This window comes from Enhydra lutris, unplaced genomic scaffold, assembly GCF_002288905.1.
Source record: "Enhydra lutris kenyoni isolate GAN:26980312 unplaced genomic scaffold, ASM228890v2 scaffoldscaffold17, whole genome shotgun sequence".
Classification (NCBI taxonomy): domain Eukaryota; kingdom Metazoa; phylum Chordata; class Mammalia; order Carnivora; family Mustelidae; genus Enhydra; species Enhydra lutris.
In genome coordinates, this window is record NW_019154101.1 from 38,614,957 (window position 1) to 38,631,744 (window position 16,788).

Below are 16,788 nucleotides of genomic sequence, written 5' to 3' on the forward strand. Positions count from 1 at the left end.
ACTCTTTCAAAAGCACGTGAACTGCTAGCCAGAGAATTGAGCTTTTTAATGTTGTTTAATTATGTGAAAAGAGGGCTTCCAGGTAATTGTAACACCCAAAAAGTACTCAAAAAGAGGATAAACTGTTCCCCTCACTTTCTTTATTTTCCATGGGTTAGTTCTAACTTCCAAACAAGAAGACTAATGATGAATAGATTCATGTATAGACAGTAAATGTATCTATTATCTGCTTTCTTTCTTTTTTTTTTTTTAAAGATTATGTATTTACTTGACAGACAGAAATCACAAGTAGGCAGAGAGGCAGACAGAGAGAGAGGAGGAAGCAGGCTCCCCGCCAAGCAGAGAGCCCGATGTGGGACTCAATCCCAGGACCCTGGGATTATGACCTGAGCCAAAGGCAGAGGCTCAACCCCCTGAGCCACCCAGGTGCCCCTATTATCTGCTTTCTAAGCCATTAGCTGACTTGAAAGAAGTTTTAAAAATTCATGGTATGTATAATTAGTTGACCATAACAGCTTTGAACCTTTCGGAGACTGCCTTGTTTCCACCTGTTAGAGTGGTAACCTCTACCACCTGGGGAGAGAAAGATTGCCCTTCCAGTCCAGAATGTCTATACGGGGAGGAAAAACCCTACAATTAGGTATTTGAAATAAACCTATATTAATAAGGCTGGAAATTCTTGGTACAAACCAAAACAGTGACAACAAAACTGCTTGGATTTCCATATGATTAAATCTTTGGAACAAATGATTTCATTGATTTCTGCCTGAGATTTGATGTTGTTGGTCAAAACACAACCTGCTAGTAATGTGTGCTAATCTTAAGAGAAATCTTTATACAAAATTATTAGGGTATAGCTTCTCTTCTAGCTTTCCTCCATGTCTAGAGATTCAATTCACCCTCCTTTTTCCTGAACTGGGAAAGAACTGGTGTGGGGGCTCTCTGAACTATGTAGACTAATATGTATTCATACTCTGTTTCTCCAGGAATGCCTTCACTTAAAGTGCAAACATATTTGCCCTGGAAGTTTACAACAGTTGTCTTACTCTTCTTTATACACACTATTTAAAGTTGGTTCCTCGGACACTGGTAAATTGTACTTATTTCATTTAGTGAGGATGACAGAGCAATGCATTGATCCTTTTAAGTGGATGGCAGATAAATGCAGGTTGTTTTCTTTCTTTTCTTTTTTTAAGATTTTATTTATTTATTTGAGAGAGAGAGTGAGAGCAAGAGAGCTAGCTCAAGCAGGCAGAGGAAGGGGCAGAGGGAGGGGTAGGGGGAGAGGAAGAAGCACACTCCCCAATGAGCAGGGAGCCCGATGTGGCACTCGATCCCACGACCCAAGGATCATGATCTGTGGTGAAGGCAGACATCTACCGACAGAGCCACCCAAGCACCCTGTGGCTTGTTTGTCTATTTCAATATCATAGAACATCATAAAGCACTGGGATGTTGACACATCACATTTCCGACCAACGCATGGTCTTCACAGTTATGAAGGAGATGCACCATGACAGAGTTTCTCTGCAGGTACTGCATACATAGAGGAGGAGTTTCTCAGAGTGTGGTCTCTGGACCAGGAGATCAGCATTATCTGGGAACTTGTTAGAAATAATCAGTCCTCACTCAGACCTCCTGCATTAGAAACTCTGGGGGCAGGCCCCCCAATCTGTGTTCTAGCAAGCCCCCCAGAGGATTCTGAAGCAGGCTACATTGCTATAGTTTGAGAACCAATGACACCGTACATTCCTATCCAAAGGATAAGACTTATCAAGATATTAAGGCCCTTTTAGGCCTGATGCAATTATGGGTAAAACAAAAGGGGGTGGGGGAGAAGCTATGATTGACATTGACATTCTTCTTGGTTACCTTCTTGATTTCTTCTTAGAATAGGAATCTGTTGATGATAAAATTATGTTGCTTTATAGCTGAAACAAATTTAAATAAAGGACTTGAAATGAGAAGATGATCTGGTAAGGGGAGTATTTTTAGAGAAATTCTTTAACAGGAATCTGGGAAAGATGCACTATAGAAAGTCCTCAAAAATCTCCAAATTTTGCCACCGGGAGAAACTGAAAGAGACCCTCATATCTGCCTTTGAGATCAGATGCCAGTTAAGTGACGTGTTATTCTTTACCTAACCAAACATCTGAAGATTCAAAAAAAACCCAGAATTAAATTAGCAAACTGTTAAATGTTGCAGTAAGACCCATAATAAGTATTATTGAATTGTGCTAATTTTTTTACTGTGTAAAAAGTCAGTGCTATTGTCTTGAGGATTAAAAATAATGATCTCTTGGGAGAAGCAGCTGAAGAGTTTCAACATATAGCTCCATCTAAAAGGAAAAATCAAAGAACATGGAAAAACATAAAGGTAGCTATAATTTTTGCCTGGGTTGGGAAAGCAGTGGCTTGGGGAGGGGTATAAAAAAATGGGAAGGCATTTGAGCTGGGCCCTGAAGTATGTAAAGATATCTATCTATCTATCATCTAACTACCAACTATCTCTATCATCTATTATCTATATTTGTGTTTTTAAATATATTTAATATTTTTATTTCCTAATAAACTTTATCTTTAGAGCAATTTTAGGACACAGAAGGTCCAGAGATTTCCCATATACATCTTGCCCCCACATATGTATAACCTTTCCCATATCAATGTTCCCCACTAGAGAGGTAACTTGTTGCAATCAATGGACCCACATTGACACAAGGGGTCCCTCTTGGAGTCATACATTCTATGTGTTTGGACAAACTTGTGATGATATGGATCTACCATTACAGTATCATAGAGTAGTTTCACTGTCCTAGAAATCCTCATGCTCTCCCTATACATCCCTTCCTCCCCCAGTCCTGGTAACCAGTGATCTTTCTACTGTCTCCATAATTTTACCTTTCCCAGAATATTGTAGAGTTGGGATCATACAGCATGTAGTGTTTTCAGATTCACTTCTTTCACTTACTAAGTTTGCATAGTTTTATTGCTCATTCTTTTTTTTTTTAATTTTATTTATTTATTTGACAGAGATCACAGGTAGGCAGCGAGACAGGCAGAGAGAGAGAGAGGAGGAAGCAGGCTCCCTGCTGAGCAGAGAGCCCGATGTGGGACTCGATCCCAGGACCCTGGGATCATGACCTGAGCCGCAGGCAGAGGCTTTAACCCACTGAGCCACCCAGGCGCTCCCTTATTGCTCATTCTTTTTTGCACTAATATTTCACTGTCTGGATATACCACAGTTCTATTTATCCATTCACATACTGAAGGACATCTTTGTTTGCATCTAAGTTTTGGCAATTATGAATAAAGCTGCTATTAATAGGGGCACCTGGGTGGCTCAGTGGGTTAAGCTGCTGCCTTCAGCTCGGGTCATGATCTCAGGGTCCTGGGATCGAGCTCCGTATCAGGCTCTCTGCTCAGCAGGGAGTCTGCTTCCCTCTCTCTCTCTCTGCCTGCCTCTCTGCCTACTTGTGATCTGCCTACTTGTGATCTCTGTCAAATAAATAAATAAAATCTTAAGGGAAAAAAAGCTGCTATGAATATACATATGTAGGTTTTTGTGGGGACACAAGTTTTGAACTCCTTCAGGTAAATACCATAGAGCATAATTGCTAGATCAGATGATGAGAGTATGTTTAGTTTCATGAGAAATCAACACTGTGTCTTCCACAGGGGCTGTTCTATTCTGCATTCTTTCCAGCAATGAATCAGAGTTCCTGTTCCTAAACATCCTCACTCACATTTGGTATCGGTGTTCTGGATTTTGGCCATTCTAACAGGTCTGTAATGGTATCTCATTGTATTTTTTTTTAATTTTTAATTTTTTATTTTTTATAAACATATATTTTTATCCCCAGGAGCCACATGCAGAAAAATGAAATTGGACCATTTCCTTACACCACACATGAAAATAGACTCAAAATGGATGAAGGACCTCAATGTGAGAAAGGAATCCATCAAAATCCTTGAGGAGAACACAGGCAGCAACCTCTTCGACCTCAGCCGCAGCAACATCTTCCTAGGAACATCGCCAAAGGCAAGGGAAGCAAGGGCAAAAATGAACTATTGGGATTTCATCAAGATCAAAAGCTTTTGCACAGCAAAGGAAACAGTTAACAAAACCAAAAGACAACTGACAGAATGGGAGAAGATATTTGCAAATGACGTATCAGATAAAGGGCTAGTGTCCAAAATCTATAAAGAACTTAGCAAACTCAACACCCAAAGAACAAATAATCCAATCAAGAAATGGGCAGAAGACATGAACAGACATTTCTGCAAAGAAAACATCCAGATGGCCAACAGGCACATGAAAAAGTGCTCTCATTGTATTTTTAATTTGCATTTCCCCGATGACATAGGACATGGAGCATCTCTTCATATGTTTATTTGCCATCTGTATATCTTCTTATTTGGTGAAGTGTCTCTTAAGGTCTTTGGCTCATTTTTTAATCAGTCTTTTGTTTAGTTATTATTGAGTTTTAAGAATTCTTTAAGCTATTTAAGAATAGCTCTTTTTTTTTTTTTTAAGATTGTATTTATTTGGCAGACAGAGATCACAAGTAGACAGAGAGAGAGAGAAGCAGGCTCCCCACTGAGAAGAGAGCCCAATGCGGGGCTCGATCCCAGGACTCTGGGAGCTGAAGGCAGAGGCTTTAACCCACTGAGCCACCGAGGCATCCCTGGTGATAGCTCTTTATCAGATGTGTCTTTTATGAATACATTCTCCTGTTTCATGGCTTCTCTTTTCATTCTCTTAGTAGTGTCTTTCACAAGGCAGAAAATTTTAATTTTAATGAAGTACATTTATCAATTCTTTCTTTTGTGGATTGTGCCTTTGGTGTTGTCTCTAAAAACTCATCAACAGACCCAAGTTCATCTATATTTCTCCTAGATTATATTCTGGGAGTTTTAGAATTCTGAGTCTTACATTTATGTCTGATCCAGTTTGAGCAAATTTTTGTTGAATATATAAGGTCTGTGTCTAGATTCTTTTTTTTTTTTTTTTTTTGCATGTGGATGTCCAGTTGTTTCAGCACTGTCTGTGGAATTTTAGACTGTCCAGCTAGAGTATGGAAAATAAAGACTTTGGTTAAGCATAATTCTCATCTCATCCCAACAATCTCTAGTGACTGAATTATACCAATATGTTGTTGAGACTGGCTGAGCTAACCCAGCTTTCTATTTCTCACATGAGAAAGCTGAGAGAATCACCATCTTGCTCAAGGAGACTCCACTTGTGAATGATAAAGCCAGATCAAGTCAGAGCTCAAATAGCCTTACTCCAAACTGAGGCGCTGCTGGATACATTCAAAGGCAACTTAGAAACAAGTGTTTGGGGTCAGAAGGAGAGTTGAAGAGGGGAAGTAAAGATTAGGGGGTCATTTATAAATGTTATAGTTGAAGCTGAAGCCATGATTGGTTATAAGGCAAAGATCAATTAGCAGGAACTAGTCCAAAAAAATAGAATCCATAACAACTAAAATGTATCCTATATTCTGCTTTAGGGAACAATGAGATAAATTATAAACTTTTGATTTTTTTTTTAAACCCGACAATTTCTATGGGAAGTCTTTATAACAGTACTAATCCCAACGCCATCTATAATATGGTAAGACAAGATCTTATTCATTCATTTTTCCAACAAGTAGCTATTGAGCTCCTAGTGTTTATCAGGTGCTGGGCTATAACAGTAAATAAAATAAAATTTCGGCTCTTAGGGAGTTTATTTTCTATTGAGAAGACAGAAAAAAATAGATAAAAGAATATATGTCAGATGGTGATAAGAGCTTGAGAAAACGAATAAGGGGGATAGAATGATGGTGTGGATAGGAAAGGTGCAATTTTGTGTAGAATGCTCGAGAAGTCTTCACCGATAAACTGGCATTGGAGCCGAGGTTCACAAGAAGTGAGGCAGGGGGTCATATGAATATCTGGAGGAAGATCATTATAGGCAGAGGGAACAGCCACTTCAAGGCTCTGAGGGAGCCTCTTGGCATGTTGTAGATACAAGAAGCCCCCCATGGATAGAACAGAGGGATAGAGGAGGGATGTGAGTGAGGAGGATAGAGGCCACAGAGGCTCAGATCAGCAGGGGCTTTCCGTCCTTCATACAGATTTAGGTTTCTCTCTGAGTTGAATAACCATGGGAGGGCTTTGCACAAAGCTGGGATATTATCTGCCATATGTCCTAGAAGGATCACACTGGTGGCTGTGTTGGGAAAAGACTCTAAGAGGCTGTGACAGTGACCCAGTTAAGATGATCATGGCAGTGATGAGGTGTTCTCTCTGAAAGTGGTGACAAGTGGTTGGAGTCCAGATGCATTTCAAGAGTGAACTTATGGATAGGGTGTGAGGGGTGAGAAAAGAAAAAGACATGAGGATGACTGCAAGGTGTTTGGCTTGAGCAAGAGAAAGATGGAGTGCCATTTACTGAGATTCAGAAAACAGTAAGTTTATTCTAAACTGTTAGTTCACAAAACTTCCAGTTAAGAAGTGTATTTTGTTTTTTACTGCTCATGATGTTATATCCCTTTAGCAGGCATCTGTAGCCAATCCCATGGATGTGAACTTTGGAATCACTCTTGGTAAAGCCTCCCATTCTGCTACTAGGAGAGGCTAATGTGTCTATGCTTGCCTGCAGTGTAATTACAAAGGGTGTGGGTTACTGGCTTTAGTGTCTCAATGGTGCTTGTTAAAGGAAGTAGGAAGGGAGGCTGGGAGGGAGGAAGGAGGGAAAGTTAGCAACTACTTTATCCCATCTTTTAAAAGACCATCCAGTCTATTTATGGTCCCCTTGAGGCAAGTGAAGACTTTTCAGTGGGAAAATTAATGTCACAAAGTGGTGTTATATTAATGTTATGACATATCAAAATGTGTGGGCAGATGACATCCATACCATAGCTTCAGAATGCAGAGTTCATATTTAAAACCCTTGAAGTACAATGTATCAAAACTTTAATGACTATGTCCTTCATTCTTACATGATGTAATTGGTAGACTAGAAGGACAATGAAAGTGAGCTCTACAATGCTGAGTTGTGTCCTTAATGATAAAGACATACAGTGTATTTGCAAACTATCAATAGCAAATCTTTAACTATGTGGTTATGTTATGCCCCAATAATGGGTCCGTGATTAAAGGAGCGAGACTGATACAAAGCGAAGGTCAAGCAAAGCTTTATTTCGCGCCAAGCATCAAGAATCTAACCGAACGCTCAGGGCCGCACCTCTTACAAGAGAGGGCGACCCTTCTCTGTTTCACAGTCTAGCTTTTAAGGACAAAGGCCATGCGGTCAGGCCTGGCCACGCACAGGTGGCCAATGAGATTGTAACACACACAGGAAACTCCACAGTGATGCTAGGTGACCAATTGAGTTACAATTTACCCTAGTAGACATTTGAACCAGCCTATTACACCTTGATTGGGATTGAAGCCCAAAAGGCTCCCAAAGGGCGGGGCCCACACTCCTGGGTAACCAGGGAGACAGTATGCATCCCCCCACTGATCGGATGTCTCCACCTGGCCTGACCCACCTTTGTATCTGGGCTTTGTTACCTGAAGCTGGTTTCCGGGACTTGTCTCCAAGTAAATCCCCTGGGGGAAGGGGAGCAGGGACAGTTTCTAAATAGGTCCTTACAGTAAAACTCATAAAATTACATTCCTGATTTTTTTTTTAATGTTTCCATTTATGAGTGTCCAAGGACAGTCTTTTGCTATAATACAAACATTCATTCCTTCTGTGGCTCCAAGCTGGCATTTCAGCATTGGATTCAAATATTAGATCATTATATGATAATCTTCCAAATAAAACTGGAAAAGAATATGGTCACCTAAATTTAGTAAGATCAATGAAACTGCTTTTTATACAATATTCTGGATATTTCAAATCAATGAGCTTATACAAGTAAAGTAGAAATCAAACATGAATTTTTTCTTTTGGTCCTTGACTTACAGCAGTGGTTCTCAATTTTGCCCTCTAGGAAATATATGATAATGTCTGGAAACATTTTTGGTTGTCATAACTTGGAGGTTAGGATGTGCTACTGGCATCTAGGGGGCAGCAGTGAGGGATACTGTTAAAGATCTTATTAATGCCCAGGACAGTCCCCACAAGAGTGATCTGGCCCACGATGTCAGAAGTGCTGAGGTTAGGAATCCCCGATACATGCCACTGCTCACAGTTTCTTCTACAGCTCATATCACAATCCCATTCCTTTAAATGAGCCTCACAGTTCAACTGTTCAAGTCAATATCTGAGTGCAAAAGATAGATTGGGACTATGATGTATTTCTAGGATGGGACAAACACATCACTTTCAGTTTACATGATTATTGGTTCTTCATTCCTTGAGTTGAAAGACCATAGGATTCCTTATTAGAAACTGGCAAGTGTGCCAGTATGAAGGCTTTTCACAAGAGTACTGTCAAGGTTAGTGAATTTTTTTTTAAAGATTTTATTTATTTATTTGACAGAGATCACAAGTACGCAGAGAGGTAGGCAGAGAGAGAGGGGGAAGCAAGCTCTCCGTGGAGCAGGACCCTGAGATCATGACCTGAACCGAAGGCGGAGGCTTTAACCCACTGAGCCACCCAGGTGCCCCAAAGTTAGCAAATTTTTGAAAGATAATAGGCACCTTTGTTTTATTTCTAAGAACCTGATCTATTTACTCTTGGTTGGTCATTCCATTTCCATGGCTATTTATTCAGATGAATGACAACTACAACCAGTAATTCTAGACGCTACCACATTTAAATTGTAGCTTCCAGGTATCAATGAGATACACAGGCCCAGGGCGCGATATTCTTTATAATGTGGGTGTGATATTTTGAAGAACGTCTATTTTATTTTAATCTAGAATGGGCTCTGCCAAAGCTTTTGCATGCCAAGTAACTTAGGAAAAAAAAAACAAAAACCTTTCTGCAATGTTAAAAAATGTTTTAAAAATATTTTATTTAGTAGGGATAGGGTGGCTGGGTGATGGACATTGGGGAGGGTACGTGCTATGGTGAGTGCTGTGAAATGTGTAAGCCTGATGATTCACAAAACTATACCCCTGGGGCAAATAATACCTTATCTGTTAATTAAAAAAGAGAAATAAATGAGAAAGTAATGACAAGTGACATAAGTAAGAATATATATATATATATATATATATATATATATATATATATATTTGGATATAATTCACATACCTCAAAATCCAGCCTTAATTTAAAGTATAGAATTCAGTGTTTCTTCAGTATATTCACAGAGTTGTGCAACTATCTCTAAGACCTAAGTTTAGAACATTTTCATCATCCTGTAAAGAAACTTCATGCCCATTAATAGCCACTCCACGTGACTATTACATGTACCCCAGCCCCTCTCTTAGGCCTAGGCAACCACAAATGTACTTTCTGACTCTATAGATTTGACTACTCTCAATATCTCCTACAGAGGCATACCCGATTTTATTAGTTCTTTCACTTCACATAATGTTTTCAAGATTCATTCTTTTGGGGGTGTCTGGGTGGCTCAGTGGGTTAAAACCTCTGCCTTCAGCTCAGGTCATGATCCCAGGGTCCTGGGATAGAGCCCCGAGTCAGGCTCTCTGCTCAGCAGGGAGTCTGCTTCCCCCCCACCTCTCTGACTGCCTCTCTGCCTGCTTGTGATCTCTGTCAAATAAATAAATAAAATCTTAAAAAAAAAAGATTCATTCTTTTGTAGCACGTATCTGTACTTCATCTTTTTTAATGTCCAAATAATATTCCATTATAAGTGTATACACTTTGTCTATCCATCTGTCATTTGATGGACATTTGGATTTTTTCCACCTTTGCCTACTGTAAAGAATGTAGGTGACAACAAGTTTTAGGATGGGGCTGGAATCCAATATGAGTGGTTTCCCGAGAAGAAGAGAGACATCAGGGGTGCGGGCCCTCAGAAGAGACACCACCTGAGGGGCAAGGGGAAAAGAATCTGTCCGCATGCCAAAGGGAAGCCTCAGAAGAAATCGGATCTACCAACACCCTGATCTTTCCAATTCCAGCCTCTAGAGCTATGAGAAACACATTTCTCTGTGGAAGCCAGTCAGTCTCTGGTATTTCGTTCTGGCAGCTGTAGCAATGGACCAGAGGTGTATGCCTGGAAGCAGAACTGTGGGGTCTTAGGGTAGCTCTGTGTTGAACTTGCAGGACCGCCAGACTATTCATATACGAGTCCTTGTATGGATGTATGTTTTCTTTCCTTTTTAGTAAATATATAGGAGTGGCATTGCTGGTATGTGAATGTTTAACTTTTAAAGGAATGAACCAACTATTTTCCAAAATGGCTGTACCATTTTTCATTCCCACCAGCAGTATAGGAAGGCTCCGGATCAGGGGTCTTGGTGAGTCAGTGGTCTTGGAAAACCTGACGACCCTGCCTGGTCACCCCAAAGATGTTATCTATAGTGCTGAAAGACTCCAAAGAAATCAGTAAATCCTTGATCTTTACGAGGAAGACATACTCTGTTCTGTAAAGCGTGTGGTAAGCCAACAGCGTAGGTCTTGGGGAGAATGAAAGCAGGAAAGGGAACGAAGAAAGCAGTTTTCATGGGGTCTTCTCAGCAGCCGTGCTTCAATATATTTATCTTTCTGAGTCTGATTTATTTCACTTAGGGTTCACTCTTGGTGGTGTGCTCTCGATGGGTATACGTATGTATAGTAACATAGCCACCATTGTAGTATCATACAGAATAGTTTCACTGCCCTAAAAATCCTCTGTGCCCTGCTTATTCATCCCTCTCTTCCCCTCCTGCAACTCCTCATTATGGTTTTGATTTGCATTTTCCCTAATACTGTTATAATTTCTTTCTTTTTCTTTCTTTCTCTTTCTTTCTTTCTTTCTTTTTCTTTCTTTCTTTTTCTTTCTTTCTTTCTTTCTCTTTTCTTTCTTTCTTTCTTTCTTCTTTCTTTCTCTTTTTCTTTCTCTTTCTCTTTCTTTTCCTTCCTTCCTTCCTTGTTTCCCCTTCCTTCCTTCCTTCCTTTCTTTCTCTGTTTCTATTTATTTATTTCTCAGAGAGAGAGAGAGAGAGAGAGAGTGAACGAGCACAAGCAGGGGGAGCAGCAGGCACAGGGAGAAGCAGGTTCCCCGCTGAGCAAGGAGCCTGATGTGGGACTGGGTCCCAGACCTGTCTTCTCACGTGCTTGTTGACACTTACATACCTTTGTTTGCGAGGAAGGGAGATACAGGTACAGACTTTCAGTTATAAGGTAAGTTCTGAGACTCTGAAGCACAGCATGGTGAGTACAGTTAACAATACAGTATTGTATACTTTTAACTTGCTGACAATAGATCTTAAGCTTTCTTACTACACACTCAAAAATGATTAATATGTGAGGTGGTGGGGTGTTATCTTCATAATCATTTCACAGTGTGTATGTACATCAAATTGTACTCTTTAAATAGATATACAATTATATTTGTCAGTTATTCCTCTTGCTAAAGCTGAGGAAAAAACCCTGCAAAGTTAAAATGCTACTATTTGTACTGATTACCTGATAATCATTTTTGAGGCCACACATTTAGTGTCGCTATATTGTGGCAATACAAAATACTCCAGATATTTCGGAAGCAATTTTATAGACCTTTTAGATTTCTTATGCTTTCAATGTCTTCATTTTGAAATAAAAATGTGTCTATCAAAAACACATGCAAATGCTTTGCCCACTTTTAAACTGGGTTATCTTTTTATTGTTGAATATCAGTGCTTTTTAAGGTTTGCTTCCAACTGGAGAGGAAAACAATCCATGATTTTATCTAGTGTAGGGGCCCAGGGCAGGCTGCCCCAAGATGGGTCATTTTGGCATGAGGATTATTGAGTTAAACAGCAATCAAACTTCAGCAGATTCTGGAATAGCTCTTTACCTCCCCCTCACTACTGTCTGAAAGAATTTGGATAGAGGCTCCGCTGCAGGAAGAGAGCTATCATCATAGCTAACTACATTATCCTAGGAACTGGCTAAGGCCTGTTTGGTCAAAGTCTTCTGTGTCCCATTGTTTCTCAGTGGCCCAGCAAACATTTACTCTTCTTCATCTTCCTGTGAACTGCATTTCATCCCTGTGACATCCCGGACCCCAACCACCTTCTCCTTAGTTCAGAATGACATGTATACCTCATTTTGTCTGTCTTGAAATTTCCATGTCTGGGTGGATTCTCCATTCATTCAAGATTAAATTTGACTTTCTCAGGGCGCTGGGTGGCTCAGTTGGTTAAGCGTCTGTCTTTGGCTCAGGTCATCGTCTCAGGGTCCTGGGATCTAACCCCACCTTGAGCTCCCTGCTCAGTGGGGAGCCTGATTCTCCTTCTCCCTCCTTGAACGTGTGCACACTCTTTCAAATAAATAAAATCTTAAAAAGAATAAATAAATTTGACTTTCTCCAGTTAATTTGTCTCATGTCAATTTCTTAGTCCGTCTAGAAAGACCTTGAAGGGAACATGAAATTCTTGCTTCCTGACACTAGTGTGAGAGAAACCCAGTAAGACTTGATTATGTTGGAAGGTGGCCTCTTCAACAGATCCTCTGTCCCTTTGTATCTGCGATGCTCAGACGATGCAGTTGACTTGTGACTTCAGGGCAAATCCAAGAAACCCAAACAGCTCAACACAACATTAAATAAATCATAGAGATAAAAGTTAGTTTGTGTAACAGTTACTGATATCAAAATCAAAGAATAAGAATCAAACAGCACTTACTATCAAATATGGATCACACAGGAATAGTATAGTTAGGAGAAGTGTGAAATGATTTCTCAGGGTCTATTAGCCAGGTCTCTTTAGTGAACAGGATTTTTGCAAATGTTTCAGTAGCCCTCACAACTCTGCTCTGATGTGAACCATGTTCATCAGTTATTCCAATGAATTATAATTCAACAACATCCCACCCCCCATTTACCACACACCCAATGGAAGGTGGTGCCTTTTCTACTGAAATCATTGCATTCTTGATAAAATTTTAAAAAATAGTTGCATTTTCTGTTTATTAACTTTTTAGAAAAGGAAATAGCAGTGCCCCTTTATGGTATTATTCACTTGGGTAAAGAGATTCTGGACTTTAACACCATGCACTTTGGGAGAGAGAAAATAAAAACCTAAAATGGAAAATACTACAATTATTTAACTAAAGGACTAAAAAGAACCTTAGTGTTCACTTGTAGTTAGATAAAAATCCTAGCCTTTTCTTAAAATCTTTCAGGAACAATTTCACTATCTCCTTCGAGTACCTATTTTGTGTTCTAAACTTCCTTTTTTTCAAAATCATATTGGACGCCATACATCTCTCCTCTGCATTTAGTAGCAAAGGTGACTAGCTTCTCCCTACCACCTTGATCCAGAAATGAAACTCTTCACCCTTCCTTGCCTGATGTATGAGAGCTCCCATCTCCACTTACATAGGTGACATGTGACTGCCATATATGCAGATGGGAATGAGGGTGTCACTATCGGTCTGCATATTAAATAAAAGGAAGTTTAATTTCTCTTTTTATAAATAATCCTCCCATTCAATATAAGTTCTTTCCTTACCTTAATGGATCTCCTTGCCTGTTCCTTGAATGTGTCAGTGCTACACAGGAGGGCATGATGGACGCCAGTGGTACTCATTTTAAAAGGCTTTCCCCCCTACCCCCGCAACCTTCATTCTTCATTCATATAAACAGTTAGGACATGTTTAAACATTTTTGGATATATTTTCCAAGAAATACTACAATGCTATTTAAAAGTGGCATCCAAGGGTGGTGTATGTATCAGGGTTCAATCGAGACACAAAAGCAGCAAGAGAGCTATATTAAAGGATTTATTGCTTGTGATCGTGGAGATTGGTTTGGCAAGTCCAAAGTCATAGGGCAGGCAGGAACTCTCAAGAAGGCAGGAGTGGAAGCTGCTGTCCACAGGTGGGTTTTCTTCAGGAAGTTTCACTTCTGCTCCTAATGCCTTTTTGTTGATTGGATCAAGTCCATTTAGGTCACCTAGAATAATCTCCTTTAACTTGGCTAACTATGGATTTTAATCATACCCAAAAAACACTTTCACACACACACACACACACACACACACACAAACCACTTTCACAACACCACATAGATTAATATTTGACAGAATGACTGAGACTGTGGTCTAACAGAGGTAACTCACACAACTCAACATCACAGATGAGAATTAATTATCTCCACAGTCACAGAGTAATCACAGAATGAATATCACTGTTTCATTTTATATTCATATGAAGAGAGCTTTTGCTTTAAAATGTCAGGTGCTATATGCACCTCAACCATTTTTTTTTTAAACAGTGCATGATGCAAAATTAAGTGGAACTCGTTATATACAAGATCCACCAAACTTGTATATATTGCTGCTGTTGTGTAGATTTTTTACCAGAACCTTTGGACTGTGATCAATAAAAACGTACATATAGAAAACTTGCAAGTACGGCTAGAAAATTTTTGCCATTTCCTCCCTTGATCTTTTTTTTTTTTTTTAATTTATTTGACAGAGAGAGCTCACAAGTAGGCAGAGAGGCAGGCTGCTTCCCGCTGAGCAGAGAGCCCAATGCGGGGCTCGATCCCAGGACCCTGGGATCATGACCAGTGCTGAAGGTAGAGGCTTAACCCACTCACTGAGCCACCCGGGCGCCCCTCCTCCCTTGATCTTAATGAACAAGTATTTAACTGAAGATACTTCAAAAATAAGCTATTGTAGTTGTTCTCCAACTTTTTCATCTCAGGGCCTTGCATATACATCAAGATTATTGGGGCCTTAGGGCTTTTGTTTATATGGGTCATGTCATTAGTTTGGGCTGCGATAGGGGCAGTGTACTCTCTCTAGGGAGCTGCAGACTGTATAGTTAGGAGAGGGGGGGTTGCCCTCTAAAGCTCATCTGAGGAGTCTCTTCCCCACCCCCCACGCCCTCAGGAGACCGCTGAGTCCAGGTTAGGAGTGTTTAGGTAGGAGTATGGTAAGTACCTTTTATATATAAACTACTTTTCTGATACAGAGACATACAGTCTCAAAACTGAGGGAAAACAGAAGAGATAGGAAGGAAGGACCGGTGGAAGAAATGAAGAAAGAAGAGAACTGTAAAGTGGTTTATTTAGTAAAGATCTTCATCTTAATGCTTGGAAGACCAAAACCATTTAAGAAGGAAACTTGCTCATCTTTTGCCAAATGCATAGAGAAAGATGGTGAGTAAAAATGATCATCCCTAAAAAAAAAAAAAAAAAAAAAGATCATCCCTTTAAAAGAACTTACTGCGTAAATTAGATGTCTGCTTATCTGAGTCGTTCTTAGCAACTTAATAGGAAGACAGAAGTGCTATGTATTTATTTGTAGCATATCATGCTGGTAAGCAATTATGTGGGAAGCACGGTAGAATGGTCACTTGCAGAGTAAGAGCAGTAACCTGATTATCGATTAGAGACTTAAAAAGTGGGATGCACTGAGGAAGTTTTAAGTAAATACAACATTCCACAATGATGCTTAATAGTTTAATAACTAACCACTGATAAGCATTCTGATACAATAAAGCCAGATCAGGCACTAAAATACATTGTTTTCTTAAGCACAGGTTTGCATTTACCAAAGCCATCTTTTTGTGACAGCCGAAGGGAAATATTTTCAACAAAATCAACAGGTAATAATGCTCTCATCTTAGTCAGTGGAAATTTTTATGAAGAGTCTGGAAAAAATCACTGGATGCAGCACTTGCTTTACTATAGGAAGTTGGGAAACAGAAGGGCATAACATGCCTTTGTAGTTCTGAATACAGACTTAGGGATGTGGCAAATACAAACTAAATGGTCTTCCAAGAAACTAAACACAGGTAATCTCCATAGACATACTCTAAATAAACTGTTAATAAAGGGAGGAGAAGCTGGATTTCTAAGGAAATTTGGGTACATATATTTGCTCCATGAGGCAATAGAGGGGTCACTGATTGTAACTGTGCTGGGATACAAATCACAGATCTGAAAAGATCTCACACATACAAAATCGGTCCTTGGTATCAGGGGTGTGGAGTATAAATAAGAACAGGTTTCCAGGAGACACAAAGATACCAAAGGGCTTTGGAGTAAGACCCTTAGGATGGAAGGGGTGGGTTATTTGCTAGGAAGAAAGACAAAGTTAATTGAACAATTTCCTAACAATAGACACCTACACAAAGGATCATTATACAGATAAAGGAGGCTAAACTTTATTTCTAGTTTGCAAAAACAGGAGCTGCATACATGAGCTGCAGCACAAAGGATTCAGTTTCACTATGACGGTCAGTTTAACAAACAAAATCAGTCTTAAGTCACTGATACTAAATAATGGAATAGAATCCGAGGGATGGTGTGGGACCTTCAAAGACAAGAACGTGTGTCCCTGAAAGGTTGGCTGAAGGCAAGGGAAGACTTAAGTTCTTGTGCTATATTCTGTGATACTGAGTGTTCTAGATTCAGATGCAACACTGCATACCTATCACAAGACTTGGAATTCTCCTCAGATTACCAATTACCTGCAAACTCCTCCTCTAAAGGAAGACTTTTAAGTGGTACATATTCAACACTTAATGTGATAACATTCTTGTGGGGTTCACAATATAACAGAGATACATGGAGAGTCTCAAAAATTTTATAAAATATGTTAATTGGTCCTACTTTGAAGAGCTATTATAAGATTAAATTTCCTTCACTAGAGTAGACAGGCTCCAAGTGCATTGTTTATACTGTACTGTTTTAATGACATTTTTCTTTTGATATGCCAAGTTAAAAATGATGAAATGA